Raw genomic sequence first — 24,589 nt, 5'->3', positions numbered from 1 at the left:
CATGGGAACAGTCCAGCCCGAACTGCCAGGCCAGGTCCTCCCTGGACCGGAAACAAGCATCCTGGGACCGGTTTCGGGGTTTCACCCCTCATCAGCCAGGCTAGCTTGATTCCAGTGGCACAGTGAGCAAAGGACCCACGTCTGGGCATACCCTTCTCACTTAGGGCAACTTTAGCAACACAAAAGGATGATGGATGGAGTGCTGACAATGCAAACACTCACCCCCAGTCACAGATCTGGGTTTAATCCATCGTTCTTTTGCTCACCATGCCACTCCAGTTTGGACCCAGCCATATGCAAATCAGTCTTGACCCTGTTCCTCATGGGAACAGTCCAGCCCGAACTGCCAGGCCAGGTCCTCCCTGGACCGGAAACAAGCATCCTGGGACCGGTTTTGGGGTTTCACCCCTCATCAGCCAGGCTAGCTTGATTCCAGTGGCACAGTGAGCAAGGGACCCACGTCTGGGCATACCCTTCCCACTTAGGGCAACTTTAGCAACACAAAAGGATGATGGACGGAGTGCTGACAATGCAAACACTCACCCCCAGTCACAGATCTGGGTTTAATCCATCGTTCTTTTGCTCACCATGCCACCCCAGTTTGGACCCAGCCATATGCAAATCAGTCTTGACCCTGTTCCTCATGGGAACAGTCCAGCCCGAACTGCCAGGCCAGGTCCTCCCTGGACTGGAAACAAGCATCCTGGGACCGGTTTCGGGGTTTCACCCCTCATCAGCCAGGCTAGCTTGATTCCAGTGGCACAGTGAGCAAAGGACCCACGTCTGGGCATACCCTTCCCACTTAGGGCAACTTTAGCAACACAAAAGGATGATGGACGGAGTGCTGACAATGCAAACACTCACCCCCAGTCACAGATCTGGGTTTAATCCATCGTTCTTTTGCTCACCATGCCACCCCAGTTTGGACCCAGCCATATGCAAATCAGTCTTGACCCTGTTCCTCATGGGAACAGTGCAGCCCGAACTGCCAGGCCAGGTCCTCCCTGGACCGGAAACAAGCATCCTGGGACCGGTTTCGGGGTTTCACCCCTCATCAGCCAGGCTAGCTTGATTCCAGTGGCACAGTGAGCAAAGGACTCACGTCTGGGCATACCCTTCCCACTTAGGGCAACTTTAGCAACACAAAAGGATGATGGACGGAGTGCTGACAATGCAAACACTCACCCCCAGTCACAGATCTGGGTTTAATCCATTGTTCTTTTGCTCACCATGCCACTCCAGTTTGGACCCAGCCATATGCAAATCAGTCTTGACCCTGTTCCTCATGGGAACAGTCCAGCCCGAACTGCCAGGCCAGGTCCTCCCTGGACCGGAAACAAGCATCCTGGGACCGGTTTTGGGGTTTCACCCCTCATCAGCCAGGCTAGCTTGATTCTAGTGGCACAGTGAGCAAGGGACCCACGTCTGGGCATACCCTTCCCACTTAGGGCAACTTTAGCAACACAAAAGGATGATGGACGGAGTGCTGACAATGCAAACACTCACCCCCAGTCACAGATCTGGGTTTAATCCATCGTTCTTTTGCTCACCATGCCACCCCAGTTTGGACCCAGCCATATGCAAATCAGTCTTGACCCTGTTCCTCATGGGAACAGTCCAGCCCGAACTGCCAGGCCAGTTCCTCCCAAATGTGGGGGTAACCATGTTAGAAAGAGGCTACTTTCTCACACTATTCATGTATACATAGGAAAGACCTGTAGTTGGCTGCAGTGAACACACCAGGAGCGATAGTGTGGCATCAATATCTACAAAAAGAGTTGCCAAAGGGTACAGTGAGTGGGCATAGAAGTGAGAATTCACAGCTTGCCAGTGACACTGTCAAACACAAAACTGTCAATGAAATGTGAAGTTACACTGTCTTACCTGTGTGTCATTTGAAGTATTGTCCAATCACTGCAGTTCTGTTGTCCCCATCCTCATCCTCTGCCTCCTCATCTTCACTGTCCACAGGGTCCACAGCTGCCACACAGCCATCTCCAGCCTCCTCCTTCTGCAAAAAAGGCACATGGTGTCTCAAGGCAAGGTTGTGCAACATGCAGTATGCCATGATTATCTGGCATACCTTCTTGGGTGAGTAGCACAGAGATCCCCCACTTGATGGAGGAACCAAAGCTTGGCCTTTAGGAGGCCAAAGGTACGTTCTATTACCCTTCTTGTTCGCCCATATGCCTCATTGTAACGTTCCTCTGCCCTTGTACTGACATTCCTCACAGGGGTCAGTAGCCATGAGAGGTTGGGGTAACCAGTCACCTGCAAATATTGAGGGACAACTGTTAGCCACACACTATGGCAAATGGCCCACACCATACCCATACACCAACATACACTGGATGGGAACCAGGGCTCCCCTATTAGTCACACACTGTGCCTCTGTAGTTGGGCCATCACATTTGGGACGCTGCTATTGCTCAGGATAAAAGCATCATGCACCGAGCCTGGATACTTAGCACTGATATGGGAGATGTACTGGTCTGCCAAACACACCATCTGCACATTCATTGAGTGAAAACATTTTCGATTTCTGAAGAACTGTTCGTTTTGCAGCGGGGGGGGCAAATGCAATATGAGTTCCATCAATTGCCCCAATTATGTTGGGGATATGTCCCATTGCATAGAAGTTGGCCTTCACCGTGGCCAAATCCTCCACTTGGGGGAAAACAATGTAGCTGCACATGTGTTTAATCAGGGCAGACAACACTCTGGTCAGCACTATTGAGAACATTGTCTGTCACATTCCTGCTGCCAAGCTCACTGTCACTTGGAAAGAAGCAGTTGCCAAGAAATGGAGCACTGATAGCACTTACACAAGAGGAGGATCCCAGTGGGGTGAAGGATAGCAGATATCAGGTCAGACTCCAATTGGGCACAAAGCTCCTTGATTGTGGCCCTGTCAAGTCTGTAGGTGAGGATTATGTGCTTGTCCTCTATTATTGCCAAGTCCACCAGGGGTCTGTACACAAGGGAGGTGTCTCCATCTCCCATTCATCCGCAGCGGTTGCAATCTATGGGGCAAAAGAGTAATGAGCCGATAATAATCTGTACACTGTAGCAACTACAGTTCAATGCATGATGTGATTTTTTAATGTATTAGTGGCATATGTCTTGAATGCACAATTGTGATCAGTGACGCAGTTATGAACCATGGTCTACCCCCCCACCCCCTGAAATGGCATCCGCTGGCCTGTATGGAGGGACAGATGGAAGTGAGGTAATTCCACTGACGTTGTGCGCTGTTGCGGGAGGCAGTTGGGAACCGCCGTGCAACTCCTCATTGGTTAATATTGGGCCCTATGGGGTACAGTGGCCAATGCTGATGTACGTCGGCAGTGACGGTATGCACCGCCACGGACGTCACCACCATTTTCTATCTGCTCACTAACTTGCTACCTGACCTTCAACAGAAGAGGACCTACACTGCAAATGCTGCTGTGACCTGTGTCTGAAACCTACCATGGCCTGTGTGACTGGGGAAAGGGCCGCTGCCTTCACCTCAGCAGAGGTGCAGAGACTAGTGGATGGGGTCCTACCCAAGTACGGACTGCTGTATGGGCCTCCAGACCAACAGGTGAGTACACTATGAGCACGATGCATGGGGCATGAATGCATGGAGTGGTGTGTGTGAAGGCCTTGTGAAGGGGGAATTGGTGGATGGGACCTGGGCAGCATGCAGCATGTATGCTGGGCCATGTCTGTGCGTAAGGGGATGGGAGGGCTATGGTGGGCCATGACTGTAACAGGCAAGACTGTCTAAATAATACCTTTCCCTGTGTATAGTTCCTCTGCAGGTCAGCACCCATCAAAAGAAGGGTATATGGCGTGCCATCGCCAAGGAAGGGCGGACCCTGGGGGTCTACGGCAGGTGGAACACACACTGTCAGAACCAGTGGGAGGACCTGAGACGCTGGGCATGGAAGACCGCGGAGGCCCAGCTGGGGATGGCCTCCAAACGATAAAAGGGTGCCCATCCAATCCTGACCCCGCTGATGGCCTGCATACTGGTGGTGGCCTATCCGGAGCTGGATGGGCATTTGGGGGCATCACAGCACCAACAAGGAGGTGAGTACAGTGCCCATCATTACTATTAACACCTCCAGGTGGGGGAATTGTGCCTGTGGGTACCCCTAGGCCATGGCTGACATTGCAGTGTAGGTCCCATGTTGGGCAGGGTTCTGATGTGATATTTCTTGAACCTAGCTAGTAGACATCCAGTACTGATCAGGGGTGTGTGGGTCCCAGGTATGCTGCAGTGTGCGGTATGTGTGCCTCCCCATGCACTGGTGACTAGCATTGTTACTGGTAGTGTATTGCATAGTGCATAGGGCTATTCCTTGTGTGTGAGGGTGCTGTGTACACCAACGGTGGTGTTGGCGCAACCATTGACCAAGTGTATCCTTTGTCTCTTCCCGTTTGGTTTTGTCATGCTGTCCTTATGTGCATTAGCATCATCTTGAGGAGGAGCATAGGCACCGGCAACGGAGGGAGCTGCATCCCACAGGACTCAGGAGGCAGAGTCCACTGATGCTGAGGCACCAGTGGGATGGAGGGTGAGGGGAGTACCACAGCAGAGACTGGAGGGGACAGTTCTGACACGGATACCTCCTCCGATGGAAGCTCCCTGGTGGTGGCGGACACCTCTGTGCCCACGTCAGCTACAGGTACAGCCGCCACCCCGTACCGGCACCACCCTCCCAGCAGCCCCTCAGGGAGTTGCCCATGCCTGCTCACCCAGGAGGGTGGGCATCTCCTTCGCCCCAGGCACCTCAGGCCCTGCCCCAGTTAGTCCTGCTGCAATGAGTGAGGAGGCTATTGACTGTAGGAGGCTGGCCAGGCTTGTAGTGGATACCAAGGGGTACTTACACTCTGCACCAGGTCCAGTTATCCCTTATTAGTGTAGAAGAGGTGTCTAGCAGCTTAGGCTGATAGAAAAGGGTAGCTTAGCAGAGCAGCTTAGGCTGAACTAGGAGACGTGTGAAGCTCCTACTGTACCACTGGTGTCATATGCACAATATCATATGAAAACACAATACACAGATATACTAAAAATAAAGGTACTTTATTTTTATGACAATATGCCAAAGTATCTCAGTGAGTACCCTCAGTATGAGGATAGCAAATATACACAAGATATATGTACACAATACCAAAATATGCAGTAATAGCAATAGAAAACCGTGCAAGCAATGTATAGTCACAATAGATTGCAATGGGAGCACATAGGTATAGGGACAACACAAACCATATACTCTAGAAGTGGAATGCGAACCACGAATGGACCCCGAACCTATGTGAGCTTGTAGAGGGTCGCTGGGACTGTAAGAAAACAGTGAGGGTTAGAAAAATAGCCCACCCCAGGACCCTGAAAAGTGGGTGCAAAGTGCACCTAAGTTCCCCAGAGAGCACAGAAGTCGTGATAGGGGAATTCTGCAAGGAAGACCAACACCAGCAATGCAACAACAATGGATTTCCAGACGAGAGTACCTGTGGAACAAGGGGACCAAGTCCAAGAGTCACACTCAAGTCGGGAGTGGGCAGATGCCCAGGAAATGCCAGCTGTGGGTGCAAAGAAGCTGCCACGGGATGGTAGAAGCTGTGGATTCTGCAAGAACGAAGAGGGCTAGAAACTTCCCCTTTGGAGGATGGATGTCCCACGTCGTGAAGAAGCTTGCAGAGGTGTTTCTGTGCAGAAAGACCGCAAACAAGCCTTGCTAGCTGCAAGGGTTGCAGTTAGGGTTTTTGGATGCTGCTGTGGCCCAGGAGGGACTAGGATGTCGCCAATTGCGTGACGAGACAGAGGGGGCATCCAGCAAGACAAAGGGCCCACTCATGAGCAAGCAGCACCCGCAGAAGTGCCGGAACAGGCACTACGAAGAAGAGTGAACCAGAGCTCACCCGAAGTCACAAAAGAAGGTCCCACGATGCCGGAGGACAACTCAGGAGGTCGTGCACTGCAGGTTAGAGTGTCAGGGACCCAGGCTTGGCTGTGCACAAAGGAAATCCTGGAAGAATGCACAGGAGCCAGAGCAGCTGCAAATAACGTGGTACCCAGCAATGCAGTCTAGCGTGGGAAGGCAAGGACTTACCTCCACCAAACTTGGACTGAAGAGTCACTGGACTGTGGGAGTCACTTGGACAGAGTTGCTGAGTTCCAGGGACCATGCTCGTCGTGCTGAGAGGGGACCCAGAGGACCGGTGATGCAGTCTTTTGTTGCCTGCGGTTGCAGGGGGAAGATTCCGTCGAACCACGGGAGATTTCTTCGGAGCTTCTAGTGCAGAGAGGAGGCAGACTACCCCCACAGCATGCACCACCAGGAAAACAGTTGAGAAGGCCGCAGGATCAGCGATACAAGTTTGCAGTAGTCGTCTTTGCTACTTTGTTGAGGTTTGCAGGCGTCCAGAGCAGTCAGCAGTCGATTCCTTGGCAGAAGGTGAAGAGAGAGATGCAGAGGAACTCTGATGAGCTCTTGCATTCGTTATCTAAAGAATTCCCCAAAGCAGAGACCCTAAATAGCCAGAAAAGGAGGTTTGCCTACTTAGGAAGGAGGATAGGCTAGCAACACAGGTAAGAGCCTATCATAAGGAGTCTCTGACGTCACCTGCTGGCCCTGGCCACTCAGAGCAGTCCAGTGTGCCAGCAGCACCTCTGTTTCCAAGATGGCAGAGGTCTGGAGCACACTGGAGGAGCTCTGGGCACCTCCCAGGGGAAATGCAGGTCAGGGGAGTGGTCACTCCCCTTTCCTTTGTCCAGTTTCGCACCAGAGCAGGGCTGGGGGATCCCTGAACCGGTGTAGACTGGCTTATGCAGAGATGGGCACCATCTGTGCCCATCAAAGCATTTCCAGAGGCTGGGGGAGGCTACTCCTCCCCAGCCCTGACACCTTTTCCCAAAGGGAGAGGGTGTAACACCCTCTCTCTGAGGAAGTCTTTTGTTCTGCCTTCCTGGGCCAAGCCTGGCTGAACCCCAGGAGGGCAGAAACCTGTCTGAGGGGTTGGCAGCAGCAGCAGCTGCAGTGAAACCCCGGGAAAGGTAGTTTGGCAGTAACCGGGTCTGTGCTAGAGACTCGGGGGATCATGGAATTGTCTCCCCAATGCCAGAATAGCATTGGGGTGACAATTCCATGATCTAAGACATGTTACATGGCCATGTTCGGAGTTACCATTGTGACGCTATACATATGTCGTGACATATGTATAGTGCACGCGTGTAATGGTGTCCCCGCACTCACAAAGTCCGGGGAATTTGCCCTGAACAATGTGGGAGCACCTTGGCTAGTGGCAGGGTGCCCACACACTAAGTAACTTAGCACCCAACCCTTACCAGGTAAAGGTTAGACATATAAGTGACTTATAAGTTACTTAAGTGCAGTGGTAAATGGCTGTGAAATAACGTGGACGTTATTTCACTCAGGCTGCAGTGGCAGGCCGGTGTAAGAATTGTCAGAGCTCCCTATGGGTGGCAAAATAAATGCTGCAGCCCATAGGGATCTCCTGGAACCCCAATACCCTGGGTACCTCAGTACCATAAACTAGAGAATTATAAGGGTGTTCCAGTATGCCAATGTAAATTGGTGAAATTGGTCACTAGCCTGTTAGTGACAATTTGGAAAGAAATGAGAGAGCATAACCACTGAGGTTCTGGTTAGCAGAGCCTCAGTGAGACAGTTAGTCATCACACAGGAAACACATACTGGGCACACTTATGAGCACTGGGGCTCTGGCTGGCAGGGTCCCAGTGACACATACAACTAAAACAACATATATACAGTGAAATATGGGGGTAAAATGCCAGGCAAGATGGTACTTTCCTACACACCCCCCCCAAACGAAGGACAATAAGACCAGCCATGACCTGATGAGTCTTCATTGTCTAAGTGGAAATATCTGGAGAGTCCATCTGCATTGGAGTGGGTACTCCCAGGTCTATGTTCCACTGTATAGTCCATTCCCTGTAGAGATATGGGCCACCTCAATAATTTAGGGTTTTCACCTTTCATTTGTTTTAGCCAAAGTAGAGGTTTGTGGTCTGTCTGAACAATGAAGTGAGTGCCAATCAGGTATGGCCTCAACTTCTTCAGTGCCCGGACCACAGCAAAGGCCTCCCTCTCTATGGCAGACCAACGCTTTTCTCTAGGGGTCAACCTCCTGCTGATAAAAGCAACAGGTTGATCCTGGCCCTCAGAAGTAAGTTGTGATAAGACTGCCCCTACCCCTAATTCAGATGCATCAGTTTGGACAATGAATTTTTGGGAGTAACAGGGGCTTTTCAGGACAGGTGCAGAGCACATGGCCTGCTTCAGCTCCTCAAAAGCTTTCTGACAGTTTGCTGTCCATAATACCTTTTTAGGCATTTTCTTAGAAGTGAGGTCATTAAGAGGGGCTGCTATGGAGCCATAGTTCTTTATGAACCTCCTGTAGTACCCAGTGAGGCCTAAGAAGGCTCTCACTTGAGTCTGAGTTGTAGGGGGAACCCAATATATAATAGTTTGGATTTTCCCCTGAAGTGGTGTAATCTGTTCTCCACCTACCAGGTGTCCCAGATAAACCACTTTCCCCTGCCCTATCTGGCACTTTGAAGCCTTGATAGTGAGGCCTGCCTTTTGCAGGGCCTCCAAAACCTCCCATAGGTGGACCAGGTGATCATCCCAGCTGGAGCTAAAGACAGCTATATCATCTAGATATGCTGCACTAAAAGCCTTCAACCCTTGCAGGACTGTATTCACCAACCTCTGAAAAGTGGCAGGTGCATTTTTCAAACCAAAGGGCATTACTGTGAATTGGTAGTGCCCTCCAATGGTGGAAAATGCAGTTTTTGCTTTAGCATTCTCTGATAACTTGATCTGCCAATACCCTGCAGTCAAATCAAAGGTGCTTAGATACTTGGCAGATGCCAGTGTATCTAATAGCTCATCTGCCCTGGGTATAGGGTGAGCATCAGTTTTAGTTACCTGGTTGAGACCTCTGTAGTCAACACAAAGGGGGTTATTCCAACTTTGGAGGAAGTGGTAATCCGTCCCAAAAGTGACGGTAAAGTGACGGATATACCACCAGCCGTATTACGTGTCCATTATATCCTATGGAACTCGTAATACGGCTGGTGGTAAATCCGTCACATTTGGGACGGATTACCACCTCCTCCAAAGTTGGAATAACCCCCAAAATCTCATTTCCCTTTTACCATCTTTGGAATGAGGTTTTGGTACAAGTACCACAGGAGAGGCCCATGGACTTTCAGAGTGCTCAACTACTCCTGGTTCAAGCATTTTCTGAACCTCTTGTTTTATGCAGTCTCTGACATGGTCAGGCTGCCTATAGATCTTACTTTTGACAGGCAGGCTGTCTCCAGTATCTATAGTGTGCTCACACTAAGAAGTGGTGCCTGGCACAGTAGAAAAGAGTTCAGAAAACTGACCCAGGAGATTTATGCAGTGGCCTTTCTGCTCAGCAGTAAGACAATCTGCCAGAACTACACCTTCCACTAGAGCATCTTGTTCTGTGGAAGAGAAGAGATCAGGGAGAGGGTCACTCTCTTCTTCCTGTCCTTCATCTGTTGCCATGAGCAGGGTGAGATCAGCCCTGTCATAGTAGGGTTTCAGGCGATTGACATGGAGCACCCTAAGGGGACTCCTGGCAGTACCTAAGTCAACTAAGTAGGTGACTTCTCCCTTTTTCTCAACAATAATTTGGGAACCACTCCATTTGTCTTGGAGTGCTCTTGGGGCCACAGGCTCCAAGACCCACACTTTCTGCCTTGGTTGGTACTGAATCAGAACAACCTTCTGGTCATGCCATTGCTTTTGGAGCTCTTGGCTGGCCTGAAGGTTTTTACTGGCCTTTTTCATGTACTCACCTATCCTAGATCTTAGGCTAAGTACATAGTCCACTATATCTTGCTTAGCAGCTTTTAAAGGTTGTTCCCAACCCTCCATCACAAGTGTTAGAGGACCTCTTACAGGGTGTCAGGGTGTCCAAATAGGAGTTCAAAGGGGCTGAAGCCCACTCCTTTTTGGGGTACCTCCCTGTAAGCAAAAAGGAGGCAAGGTAACAGGACATCCCATCTCCTCCGGAGTTTTTCAGGGAGTCCCATTATCATTCCTTTGAGAGTTTTATTAAACCTCTCAACCTGTCCATTTGTTTGTGGATGATAGGGTGTGGGGAACTTGTATGTCACACCACATTCCTTCCACATGGCCTTTAAGTAAGCAGACATGAAATTGCTTCCCCTGTCTGATACCACCTCTTTTGGGAAGCCCACCCTGGAAAAGATTCCCAGGAGGGCCTTTGCCACTGCAGGAGCTGTAGTGGTCCTTAGAGGAATTGCTTCAGGATATCTGGTGGCATGGTCCACTACCACCAAGATAAACCTATTGCCTGAAGCAGTAGGAGGGCCAAGGGGGCCAACTATGTCAACCCCTACCCTTTCAAAGGGAACCCCAACCACAGGTAGTGGAATAAGGGGTGCCTTTGGGGTGCCACCTGTTTTACCACTGGCTTGACAGGTGACACAGGACTTACAAAATTCCTTTGTGTCCTCTGACATTCTTGGCCAATGAAACAAGGGAACAAGCCTGTCCAAAGTTTTCATTTGTACTAAATGTCCAGTCAAGGGAATGTCGTGGGCTAGAGTTAGGAGGAACTCTCTGTATTGCAAGGGAATGACCAATCTCCTTGCTGTAGGAGGCTGGACTGGCTTGTAGTGAGTACCAAGGGGTACTTGCACCTTGCACCAGGCCCAGTTATCCCTTATTAGTGTATAGGGTGTCTAGCAGCTTAGGCTGATAGATAATGGTAGCTTAGCAGAGCAGCTTAGGCTGAACTAGGAGACGTGTGAAGCTACTACAGTACCACTTAGTGTCATATGCACAATATCATAAGAAAACACAATACACAGTTATACTAAAAATAAAGGTACTTTATTTTTATGACAATATGCCAAAGTATCTTAGAGTGTACCCTCAGTGAGAGGATAGGAAATATACACAAGATATATATACACAATAGCAAAAATATGCAGTATAGTCTTAGAAAACAGTGCAAACAATGTATATTTACAATAGGATGCAATGGGGAAACATAGGAATAGGGGCAACACAAACCATATACTCCAAAAGTGGAATGCGAACCACGAATGGACCCCAAACCTATGTGACCTTGTAGAGGGTCGCTGGGACTATTAGAAAATAGTGAGAGTTAGAAAAATAACCCTCCCCAAGACCCTGCAAAGTGCACCAAAGTTCCCCTAAGGACAAAGTAGTCGTGAAAGAGGAATAATGCAGGAAATACACAAACCAGCAATGCAACAACTGTGGATTTCCAATCTAGGGTACCTGTGGAACAAGGGGACCAAGTCCAAAAGTCACAAGCAAGTCGGAGATGGGCAGATGCCCAGGAAATGCCAGCTGCGGGTGCAAAGAAGCTTCGACTGGACAGAAGAAGCTGAGGTTTCTGCAGGAACGAAAAGGGCTAGAGACTTCACCTTTGGTGGACGGATCTCTCTCGCCTTGGAGAGTCATGCAAAAGTGTTTTCCCACCGGAAGGACGCCAACAAGCCTTGCTAGACGCAAATTGTGCGTTTGCCGTTTTTGGATGCTGCTGGGGCCCAGGAGGAACCAGGAGGTCGCAAATTGGACCTGAAGAGAGATGGGACGTATAGCAAGACAAAGAGCCCTCACTGAAGCAGGTAGCACCCGGAGAAGTGCCAGAAACAGGCACTACAAGGATGCGTGAAATGGTGCTCGCCGAAGTTGCACAAAGGAGTCCCACGTCGCCGGAGACCAACTTAGAAAGTCTTGCAATGCAGGTTAGAGTGCCGTGGACCCAGGCTTGGCTGTGCACAAAGGATTTCCGCCGGAAGTGCACAGGGGCCGGAGTAGCTGCAAAGTCGCGGTTCCCAGCAATGCAGCCCAGCGAGGTGAGGCAAGGACTTACCTCCACCAAACTTGGGCTGAAGAGTCACTGGACTGTGGGGGTCACTTGGAGAGAGTCGCTGGATTCGAGGGACCTCGCTCGTCATGCTGAGAGGAGACCCAAGGGACCGGTGATGCAGCTTTTTGGTGCCTGCGGTTGCAGGGGGAAGATTCCGTCGACCCACTGGAGATTTCTTCGGAGCTTCTGGTGCAGAGAGGAGGCAGGCTACCCCCACAGCATGCATGAGCAGGAAAACAGTCGAGAAGGCGGCAGGATCAGCGTTACAGAGTTGCAGTAGTCGTCTTTGCTACTATGTTGCAGGTTTGCAGGCTTCCAGCGCGGTCAGCGGTCGTTTCCTTATCAGAAGGTGAAGAGGGAGATGCAGAGGAACTCGGATGAGCTCTTGCATTCGTTATCTAAAGTTTCCCCAGAGACAGAGACCCTAAATAGCCAGAAAAGAGGGTTTGGCTACTTAGGCGAGAGGATAGGCTACTAACACCTGAAGGAGCCTATCAGCAGGAGTCTCTGACGTCACCTGGTGGCACTGGCCACTCAGAGCAGTCCAGTGTGCCAGCAGCACCTCTGTTTCCAAGATGGCAGAGGTCTGGAGCACACTGGAGGAGCTCTGGACACCTCCCAGGGGAGGTGCAGGTCAGGGGAGTGGTCACTCCCCTTTCCTTTGTCCAGTTTCGCGCCAGAGCAGGGGCTAAGGGGTCCCTGAACCGGTGTAGACTGGCTTATGCAGAATTGGGCACATCTGTGCCCAAGAAAGCATTTCCAGAGGCTGGGGGAGGCTACTCCTCCCCTGCCTTCACACCATTTTCCAAAGGGAGAGGGTGTCACACCCTCTCTCAGAGGAAGTTCTTTGTTCTGCCATCCTGGGCCAGGCCTGGCTGGACCCCAGGAGTGCAGATGCCTGTCCGAGGGGTTGGCAGCAGCAGCAGCTGCAGTGAAACCCCAGGAAGGGCAGTTTGGCAGTACCAGGGTCTGTGCTACAGACCACTGGGATCATGGGATTGTGCCAACTATGCTAGGATGGCATAGAGGGGGCAATTCCATGATCATAGACATGTTACATGGCCATATTCGGAGTTACCATTGTGAAGCTACATATAGGTAGTGACCTATATGTAGTGCACGCGTGTAATGGTGTCCCCGCACTCACAAAGTTCAGGGAATTGGCTCTGAACAATGTGGGGGCACCTTGGCTAGTGCCAGGGTGCCCTCACACTAAGTAACTTTGCACCTAACCTTTACCAGGTAAAGGTTAGACATATAGGTGACTTATAAGTTACTTAAGTGCAGTGTAAAATGGCTGTGAATTAACGTGGACGTTATTTCACTCAGGCTGCAGTGGCAGGCCTGTGTAAGAATTGTCAGAGCTCCCTATGGGTGGCAAAAGGAATGCTGCAGCCCATAGGGATCTCCTGGAACCCCAATACCCTGGGTACCTCAGTACCATATACTAGGGAATTATAAGGGTGTTCCAGTAAGCCAATGTACATTTATAAAAATGGTCACTAGCCTGTTAGTGACAATTTGGAAGTAATGAGAGAGCATAACCACTGAGGTTCTGGTTAGCAGAGCCTCCGTGAGACAGTTAGGCACCACACAGGGAACATATACATGCACACCTATGAGCACTGGGGCCCTGTGTGACAGGGTCCCAGTGACACATACATATAGGCCACAAACCTATGAGCACTGGGGCCTGGCTATCAGGATCCCAGTGAGACAGTGAAAACAGTGACAAACACCCTGACATACACTCACAAACAGGCCAAAAGTGGGGGTAACAAGGCTAGAAAGAGGCTACTTTCTCACACAACCCCCCCCCCAAACGAAGGACAATAAGGCTAACCTTGGCCAGTTGAGACTTTATTGTCTAAGTGGTGATAAGTAGAGAGTAGCTCTGCAATAGACTGGTTACTCCCTTTATCATCCACTATATGGTTACTTCCCTGTGGGGATGTAAACCACCCTGTTTGAAGTTTTTTAGCTAGGCAACAATGTGAAGATGTATTTTCAGAGTTTCTATCAGTAAGTTTTAGTTTAGAGCAGTGGGAATTGTCCACTGAACCTATTTGTAGTGATGGAAATGCCAGACAGGGATGCTGTCTCAGTAAAGCCATAGCTGGGCAAAAACTTTGTCCATATGGCTGGAAGAGAGAACAGGGATGCTGTTTCTCTTGGGTTGGAGCAGGGCAGGGATGCTGTCCTATCAGCTCCTCACTAGGGCAGGGATGCTGTCCTAAGTGTTGTGAGGCAGTGCAGGGTTTCTGCACTAAAGTTTCTCTGGGAGGGTTGGAGGGGTGCTCCATGTTAACTAAAATGGTGCTCTTTTTCTCACCAATGTTAGTTATCCCACAGAGAGGTACTTCCGCCTCAGGGAGTCCAGCTATGCCAGCTGATGATTCCCTTGGAACAGGTGCCACCCCAGGAGAGGTTTCTCCCACCACAGGAATGGTATCCTGAATGGTAGGGTGGTTAGGGGATACTGTGATACCCTTTTTACCTGTTGATGGAGAGGGATCCTGAGTTTTCAGGCCTTCTCTCCTTTGCTTTTTCATTTCACTTGAAATGAGAGGGAACAATTCCTCAGGGATGCCCAGCATGGCTGCATGGGCATAAAACTCTACATCAGCCCAACCTGAGGCCTCTAGGTCATTACCTAAGAGACAGTCTACAGGTAAGCTAGGTGATACCACCACCTGCTTAGGGCCAGTAACTCCACCCCAACTAAACTGAATTATAGCTAAGGGAAGAAACTTAGTGGAGTTATGGACATCAATAATCTTATACTGTTGTCCAATGATGTGTTGTTCAGGAGGCACTAGGTTTTCAGTCACCAAAGTGAAACTGGCACCTGTGTCCCTGTAGGCCAAGGCCTCAACACCATTTATTGAAACTGTCTGCCTGTACTTATCCATTGTAAGGGGACAAGCAGCCAGTGTGGCAAGGCCAGTGCCACTAGGTGTGACAGAAACTGTCTTGGGACTGATTACATCAGTTTCCACTATGGACCCATAAGTGAACCCAACTACACCCTTTGCTTGACTGTTGCCAGCAGTCCCACCACTAGTACCACTACTGCTAGGGGCACTAGAGCTTGATGTATTAGTGGTGGTAGGCTCAGGGGGTTTACCTGGACAGGACTTATCCCCTGGCCTATGGCCTCTGTTTTTACACACAAAGCACCAAGGCTTTTTAATGTGTGCAGGTTGGGAAGAAGAGGAAGAATTTGTTTTATCCCCACCCTCTGAAGAGTGTTTAAGATTTGAAGTGGGATCTTTGGTTTTACCCTTATCCCCATGCTTATCTTGAGATTTTTCACCATCTTTCTTCTTATTGCCATCTTTGTCACCCCCTGTATGAACTTTTCTGTTCACCCTTGTTCTGACCCATTTGTCTGCCTTCTTTCCCAATTCTTGGGGAGAGGTCAGATCAGAGTCTACCAGGTACTGGTGCAACAAATCAGACATACAATTATTAAGTATATGCTCTCTCAGGATTGTGTTATACAGGCTTTCATAATCAGTAACTTTACCGCCATGTAACCACCCCTCCAAGGCCTTCACTGAATGGTCAATGAAATCAACCCAGTCTTGTGAAGACTCCTTTTTGGTCTCTCTGAACTTTATCCTGTACTGTTCAGTGGTTAAGCCATAACCATCCAGGAGTGCATTCTTAAGAACTGTAAAATTATTGGCATCACCTTCTTTCACAGTAAGGAGCCTATCCCTACCTTTTCCACTAAATGATAGCCATAGGATAGCATCCACTGCCTTTGAGGGACATCCTGTACAACACAGGCCCTCTCAAGTGCAGCAAACCACTTGTTAATGTCATCCCCCTCTTTATAAGGGGGAACTATCTTGTGCAGATTCCTGGAATCATGCTCTTTTGCAGGATGACTATGGGGAATACTGCTGCTGCCACCATGGGTTTCTAAACCCAACTTCTGTCTTTCCTTCTCTAATTCAAAAGACTGTCTATCCAAATCCACCTGTTGCTTTTTAAGCTTCAGTCTGGTTTGTTCCACCCTCAACTTATTGAGTTCCCTCTCTAACATTCTGTCATCAGGGTTGGTGGGAGGGACATTCCTAGAAACAGAGCTATGATGGGAATGAACAGAAGGAGACCTGTCCCTTACAGAAGCCACTCTAACAGCTTGGTTAACAGAAACATTACTACCAGTATGGTGAGAATAAATGCTTTTGCTATGATGTGAGACAACACTATTTCTATGGTGTGGCTCATCATCATTACCATCTATGCTAGACTGTCTAGTAATGGGCAGGTTAGGAAGTTTCTTTCCTGAATCTTTTCCTGGGGGAGTCCCTGAATCAGATTGAGAACTATTAGGTACTTTTTCAACAGATGGGGCACCTATGGCCTTATCCTGTTCTCTAAGCATGTTAAGTAACAGTTCCAAGGAAGGATTCTTCCCTACACTCAAACCTCTCTCTATACAGAGACTCCTTGCTCTTTTCTAGCTAAGGTTGTCATATGCAAGTTTGGACAGATCAACACTTTGGCCTGTGCCAGACATTTTTTAGAGAGAGTTAAAGTGATAGAAAAAGAGAAAAAAGTTTTCAGAACTTTTTGGAAAGACAGAAAAAAACTTTTTAAACTTTTAAGAACTTTTTGAAAGTTTAGAAGTACTTTTCAGCACTTAGAAAAGAGTGAAAAGAGGAAATGCAAAACTTTTTGGCTATGTGTATATACACTGACCTTGTTTTGTATATTTTTCTCTTATGAAAAGTACAATGACAAGAGTGGTAAGTAGTCTCAAGCACTTATCCCACCACTGCACAACCAATGTAGGAGGCTGGACTGGCTTGTAGTGAGTACCAAGGGGTACTTGCACCTTGCACCAGGCCCAGTTATCCCTTATTAGTGTATAGGGTGTCTAGCAGCTTAGGCTGATAGATAATGGTAGCTTAGCAGAGCAGCTTAGGCTGAACTAGGAGACGTGTGAAGCTACTACAGTACCACTTAGTGTCATATGCACAATATCATAAGAAAACACAATACACAGTTATACTAAAAATAAAGGTACTTTATTTTTATGACAATATGCCAAAGTATCTTAGAGTGTACCCTCAGTGAGAGGATAGGAAATATACACAAGATATATATACACAATAGCAAAAATATGCAGTATAGTCTTAGAAAACAGTGCAAACAATGTATAGTTACAATAGGATGCAATGGGGAAACATAGGGATAGGGGCAACACAAACCATATACTCCAAAAGTGGAATGCGAACCACGAATGGACCCCAAACCTATGTGACCTTGTAGAGGGTCGCTGGGACTATTAGAAAATAGTGAGAGTTAGAAAAATAACCCTCCCCAAGACCCTGAAAAGTGAGTGCAAAGTGCACCAAAGTTCCCCTAAGGACAAAGTAGTCGTGTTAGAGGAATAATGCAGGAAAGACACAAACCAGCAATGCTACAACTGTGGATTTCCAATCTAGGGTACCTGTGGAACAAGGGGACCAAGTCCAAAAGTCACAAGCAAGTCGGAGATGGGCAGATGCCCAGGAAATGCCAGCTGCGGGTGCAAAGAAGCTTCGACTGGACAGAAGAAGCTGAGGTTTCTGCAGGAATGAAAAGGGCTAGAGACTTCCCCTTTGGTGGACGGATCCCTCTCGCCTTGGAGAGTCGTGCAGAAGTGTTTTCCTGCCGAAAGGACGCCAACAAGCCTTGCTAGGCGCAAATCGTGCGTTTGGCGTTTTTGGGCGCTGCTGGGGCCCAGGAGGGACCAGGAGGTTGCAAATTGGACCTGAAGAGAGAGGGGACGTCGAGCAAAACAAAAAGCCCTCACTGAAGCAGATAGCACCCAGAGAAGTGCCAGAAACAGGCACTACAAGGATGCGTGAAAGGGTGCTCGCCGAAGTTGCACAAAGGAGTCCCACGTTGCCGGAGACCAACTTAGAAAGTCATGCAATGCAGGTTAGAGTGCCGTGGACCCAGGCTTGGCTGTGCACAAAGGATTTCCGCCGGAAGTGCACAGGGGCCGGAGTATCTGCAAAGTCGCGGTTCCCAGCAATGCAGCCCAGCGAGGTGAGGCAAGGACTTACCTCCACCAAACTTGGGCTGAAGAGTCACTGGACTGTGGGGGTCACTTGGGGAGAGTCGCTGGATTCGAGGGACCTCGCTCGTTGTGCTGAGAGGAGACCCAAGGGACTGGTGATGCAGCTTTTTGGTGCCTGCGGTTGCAGGGGGAAGATTCCGTCGACCCACGGGAGATTTCTTCGGAGCTTCTGGTGCAGAGAGGAGGCAGGCTACCCCCACAGCATGCACAAGCAGGAAAACAGTCGAGAAGGCGGCAGGATCAGCGTTACAGAGTTGCAGTAGTCGTCTTTGCTACTATGTTGCAGGTTTGCAGGCTTCCAGCGCGGTCAGCGGTCGTTTCCTTATCAGAAGGTGAAGAGGGAGATGCAGAGGAACTCGGATGAGCTCTTGCATTCGTTATCTAAAGTTTCCCCAGAGACAGAGACCCTAAATAGCCAGAAAAGAGGGTTTGGCTACTTAGGCGAGAGGATAGGCTACTAACACCTGAAGGAGCCTATCAGCAGGAGTCTCTGACGTCACCTGGTGGCACTGGCCACTCAGAGCAGTCCAGTGTGCCAGCAGCACCTCTGTTTCCAAGATGGCAGAGGGCTGGAGCACACTAGAGGAGCTCTGGACACCTCCCAGGGGAGGTGCAGGTCAGGGGAGTGGTCACTCCCCTTTCCTTTGTCCAGTTTCGCGCCAGAGCAGGGGCTAAGGGGTCCCTGAACCGGTGTAGACTGGCTTATGCAGAATTGGGCACATCTGTGCCCAAGAAAGCATTTCCAGAGGCTGGGGGAGGCTACTCCTCCCCTGCCTTCACACCATTTTCCAAAGGGAGAGGGTGTCACACCCTCTCTCAGAGGAAGTTCTTTGTTCTGCCATCCTGGGCCAGGCCTGGCTGGACCCCAGGAGGGCAGATGCCTGTCTGAGGGATTGGCAGCAGCAGCAGCTGCAGTGAAACCCCAGGAAGGGCAGTTTGGCAGTACCAGGGTCTGTGCTACAGACCACTGGGATCATGGGATTGTGCCAACTATGCCAGGATGGCATAGAGGGGGCAATTCCATGATCATAGACATGTTACATGGCCATATTCGGAGTTACCATTGTGAAGCTACATATAGGTAGTGACCTATATGTAGTGCACGCGTGTAATGGTGTCCCCGCACTCACAAAGTTCAGGGAATTGGCTCTGAACAATGTGGGGGCACCTTGGCTAGTGCCAGGGTGCCCTCACACTAAGTAACTTTGCACCTAACCTTTACCAGGTAAAGGTTAGACATATAGGTGACTTATAAGTTACTTAAGTGCAGTGTAAAATGGCTGTGAAATAACGTGGACGTTATTTCACTCAGGCTGCAGTGGCAGGCCTGTGTAAGAATTGTCAGAGCTCCCTATGGGTGGCAAAAGGAATGCTGCAGCCCATAGGGATCTCCTGGAACCCCAATACCCTGGGTACCTCAGTACCATATACTAGGGAATTATAAGGGTGTTCCAGTAAGCCAATGTACATTGGTAAAAATGGTCACTGGCTGCTCCAGGTTTAGGGTCCCTTGCCTCAGTATACAAGAGGTTGTCCTCCCAGTAAACTCTGTGAGAGTCACTGACATCCCCATTTTGCTGTTTGACAGCTTGCTGTCTTAGACCCTCTAGTGTGGGACAGGTCTGCTGTGCCACACTCAGCTCCTCCCTGGCAGGCCCCCCTCCACCCAAAAGCTCAGCAGTGTCTGCTTCCAGCTCCTCTGGTGTAGGTTCTGCACAGGGAGGAAATTCTTCTTCCTCAGACGTTGAATCCACTGTAGAGGGAGGGATAGTAGGTAGTGTTTTACCTTTACTAGCCCTAGCTTTAGGGAGCACTTGGTCCATTGTTCCAGGATCCAAGTCACCCTGTCCTTTTTGCTTTTTGGCCTGAGCCCTTGTTAAAGCAAAAATATGCCCAGGAATGCCCAGCATTGCTGCATGAGCCTCCAACTCCACTTCTGCCCAAGCTGATGTCTCTAAATCGTTCCCTAGTAGACAGTCTACAGGTAAATCTGAGGCAACCACAACTTTCTTTGGACCGGTAACCCCCCCCCCCTCCCAGTTGAGATTCACAACAGCCATGGGGTGGCTAAGAGTGTTGTTATGAGCATCAGTCACTTGGTACTGGTGACCAAGTAGGTGTTGTTCAGGGTGGACCAGTTTCTCTATTACCGTGGTAACACTGGCACCTGTGTCCCTGTAGGCCTGAACCTCAACACCATTTATTAGGGGAAGTTGCTTGTACTTATCCATATTAAGGGGACAAGCAACCAAGGTGGCCAAACCAATGGCACCTTCAGAGACTAACACAGCCTCTGTGGTCTCCCTAACAAGACCAACCCCAACTAAATTACCAAAAGTGAGCCCAGCTACTCCCTTGGATTGGCTATTAGTAGGTTTGCTCCCACCACCACTGCTATTACTAGGGGCACTAGGTGTAGCAGCAGGGGTTTTAGTGGTAGGAGGTTTGGTGCTTTTCTTTGGACAACTGGGATCAGTTGTGCAATGGCCTTTTACTTTACATAAATAGCACCATGGTTTCTTAACTTGATTTGAAGAGGATTTGGGCCCACCACCCCCACCAGAGTGTTTTTGTGGGCCTGATGAAGACTCATTTTTAGATTTGTCCCCACCCTTGTCTGAAGACTTACCATCCTTCTTCTTGCCATCCTTGTCACCCCCTGTATGAACTTTTCTGTTCACCCTTGTTCTGACCCATTTGTCTGCCTTCTTTCCCAATTCTTGGGGAGATGTCAGATCTGAGTCCACTAGGTACTGGTGCAACAAATCAGACACACAATTATTAAGAATATGCTCTCTCAGGATTAAGTTATACAGGCTTTCATAGTCAGAAACTTTACTGCCATGTAACCACCCCTCCAAGGCCTTCAATGAATGGTCAACAAAGTCTACCCAGTCTTGTGAAGACTCCTTTTTGGTTTCTCTGAACTTGATCCTGTACTGTTCAGTGGTTAAGCCATAACCATCTAGGAGTGCATTCTTAAGAACTATAAAATTATTGGCATCACTTTCCTTAACAGTAAGGAGCCTATCCCAAACCTTTCCACTGAAAGATAGCCATAGGATAGCAGCCCACTGCCTTTGAGGGACCCCCTGTACAACACAGGCCCTCTCAAGTGCAGCAAACCACTTGTTAATGTCATCCCCCTCTTTGTAAGGGGGAACTATCTTGTGCAGATTCCTAGAATCATGCTCTTTTACAGGATTACTATCTGTAATACTGCTGCTGCCACCATGGAGTCCAAATCCCAACCTCTGTCTTTCGTTTTCTAAGTCAAATGCTTCCCTGTCTAGATCCAGCTGTTGCTTTTTAAGCTTCAGCCTGGACTCTTCCACTCTCAATCTATTGAGTTCCCTTTCTAACACTCTGTCTTCAGGGAGGGTGGGTTGGGCATGCCTTGACACAGAAGAATGGTGTGAATGAACAGAGGGAGAACTGTCCCTAACAGATGGCACTGTAACAACCTGGCCTAAAGGAGTAACCTCTATACTATGATGAGAACTCACCTCAGTACCAGCCCTGCTAGGTGGCCTGCTAAGAGGCAGGTTGGAAAGGTTCCCTTCTACCACTTTCACTGGGGGTGCCCCAGAATCAGAGTGTGAACCATCAGCTAATCTCTCACCAGATGTGCCAGCTATGGTCTTATCATGTTCAAAGAGCATATTAACTAACAATTCTCTAGAGGGATTCTTCCCTACCCCTAAACCTCTATCAATGCAGAGACTCATTGCACCTTTCCAGTTAAGGTGGTCATAAGCTGTGTTGGCCAGATCCAGAGTTTGATCTGTACCAGACATGATAGGAAAAGGTTTAAGGGACAGAAAAAGAAAGACAAAGTTTTAGAACTTTTTAAGGAACAGAAAAAACTTTTTAAACTTTTAAAGAACTTTTTTAAAGTTTTAGAGGTACTTTTCAGCACTTAGCAAAGGAGCAAGAGAAGAAAAGCAAAACTTTTTGGTTAGGTGTACATACACTGAACTTGTTTTGTATATTTTTCTCCTATAAAAAGTACAAAATGACAAAGTGGTAAGTAGTTGCAAGTACTTATCCCACCGCCGCACAACCAATGTAGGAGGCTGGCCTGGCTTGTAGTGGGTACCAAGGGGTACTTACACTCTGCACCAGGTCCAGTTATCCCTTATTAGTGTAGAAGAGGTGTCTAGCAGCTTAGGCTGATAGAAAAGGTAGCTTAGCAGAGCAGCTTAGGCTGAACTAGGAGACGTGTGAAGCTCCTACTGTACCACTGGTGTCATATGCACAATATCGTAAGGAAACACAATACACAGATATAATAAAAATAAAAGTACTTTATTTTTATGACAATATGCCAAAGTATCTCAGTGAGTACCCTCAGTATGAGGATAGCAAATATACACAAGATATATGTACACAATACCAAAATATGCAGTAATAGCAATGGAAAACAGTGCAAGCAATGTATAGTCACAATAGATTGCAATGGGAGCACATAGGTATAGGGCCAACACAAACCATACTCTAGAAGTGCAATGCGAACCACGAATGGACCCCAAACCTATGTGAGCTTGTAGAGGGTCGCTGGGACTGTAAGAAAACAGTGAGGGTTACAAAAATAGCCCACCCCAGGACCCTGAAAAGTGGGTGCAAAGTGCACCTAAGTTCCCCAGAGAGCACAGAAGTCGTGATAGGGGAATTCTGCAAGGAAGACCAACACCAGCAATGCAACAACAATGGATTTCCAGACGAGAGTACCTGTGGAACAAGGGGACCAAGTCCAAGAGTCACACTCAAATCGGGAGTGGGCAGATGCCCAGGAAATGCCAGCTGTGGGTGCAAAGAAGCTGCCACTGGATGGTAGAAGCTGTGGATTCTGCAAGAACGAAGAGGGCTATAAACTTCCCCTTTGGAGGATGGATGTCGCACGTGGTGAAGAAGCTTGCAGAGGTATTTCTGTGCAGAAAGACCGCAAACAAGCCTTGCTAGCTGCAAGGGTCGCGATTAGGGTTTTTGGATGCTGCTGTGGCCCAGGAGGGACCAGGATGTCGCCAATTGCGTGAGGAGACAGAGGGGGCATCCAGCAAGACAAAGGGCCCACTCAGAAGCAAGCAGCACCTGCAGAAGTGCCGGAACAGGCACTACGAAGAAGAGTAAACCGGAGCTCATCCAAAGTCACAAAAGAAGGCCCCACGACGCCGGAGGACAACTCAGGTGGTCGTGCACTGCAGGTTACAGTGTCGGGGACCCAGGCTTGGCTGTGCACAAAGGAAATCCTGGAAGAGTGCAGAGGAGCCGAGCAGCTGCAAATCACGCGGTACCCACCAATGCAGTCTAGCGTGGGGAGGCAAGGACTTTCTTCCACCAAACTTGGACTGAAGAGTCACTGGACTGTGGGAGTCACTTGGACAGAGTTGCTGAGTTCCAGGGACCACGCTCGTTGTGCTGAGAGGGGACCCAGAGGACCAGTGATGCAGTCTTTTGGTGCCTACCGTTGCAGGGGGAAGATTCCTTCGACCCACGAGAGATTTCTTCAGAGCTTCTAGTGAAGAGAGGAGGCAGACTACCCCCACAGCATGCACCACCAGGAAAACAGTCGAGAAGGCCGCAGGATCAGCGATACAAGGTTGCAGTAGTCGTCTTTGCTACTTTTTTGCGGTTTTGCAGGCGTCCAGAGCAGTTAGCGGTCGATTCCTTGGCAGAAGGTGAAGAGAGAGATGCAGAGGAACTCTGATGAGCTCTTGCATTCGTTATCTAAAGAATTCCCCAAAGCAGAGACCCTAAATAGCCAGAAAAGGAGTTTTGGCTACTTAGGAAGGAGGATAGGCTAGCAACACAGGTAAGAGCCTATCAGAAGGAGTCTCTGACGTCACCTGCTGGCCCTGGCCACTCAGAGCAGTCCAGTGTGCCAGCAGCACCTCTGTTTCCAAGATGGCAGAGGTCTGGAGCACACTGGAGGAGCTCTGGGCACCTCCCATGGGAGGTGCAGGTCAGGGGAGTGGTCACTCCCCTTTCCTTTGTCCAGTTTCGCGCCAGAGCAGGGCTGGGGGATCCCTGAACCGGTGTAGACTGGCTTATGCAGAGACGGGCACCATCTGTGCCCATCAAAGCATTTCCAGAGGCTGGGGGAGGCTACTCCTCCCCAGCCCTGACACCTTTTTCCAAAGGGAGAGGGTGTAACACCCTCTCGCTGAGGAAGTCCTTTGTTCTGCCTTCCTGGGCCAAGCCTGGCTTGACCCCAGGAGGGCAGAAACCTGTCTGAGGGGTTGGCAGCAGCAGCAGCTGCAGTGAAACCCCGGGAAAGGTAGTTTGGCAGTACCCGGATCTGTGCTAGAGACTCGGGGGATCATGGAATTGTCTCCCCAATGCCAGAATGGCATTGGGGTGACAATTCCATGATCTTATATATGTTACATGGCCATGTTTGGAGTTACCATTGTGACGCTATACATATGTCGTGACATATGTATAGTGCACGCGTGTAATGGTGTCCCCGCACTCACAAAGTCCGGGGAATTTGCCCTGAACAATGTGGGAGCACCTTGGCTAGTGCCAGGGTGCCTACACACTAAGTAACTTAGCACCCAACCC

This window comes from Pleurodeles waltl, chromosome 7 (assembly GCF_031143425.1).
Source record: "Pleurodeles waltl isolate 20211129_DDA chromosome 7, aPleWal1.hap1.20221129, whole genome shotgun sequence".
NCBI lineage: Eukaryota > Metazoa > Chordata > Amphibia > Caudata > Salamandridae > Pleurodeles > Pleurodeles waltl.
The sequence above is the reverse complement of the archived record's forward strand: the minus strand, read 5'-3'. Positions refer to the sequence as shown.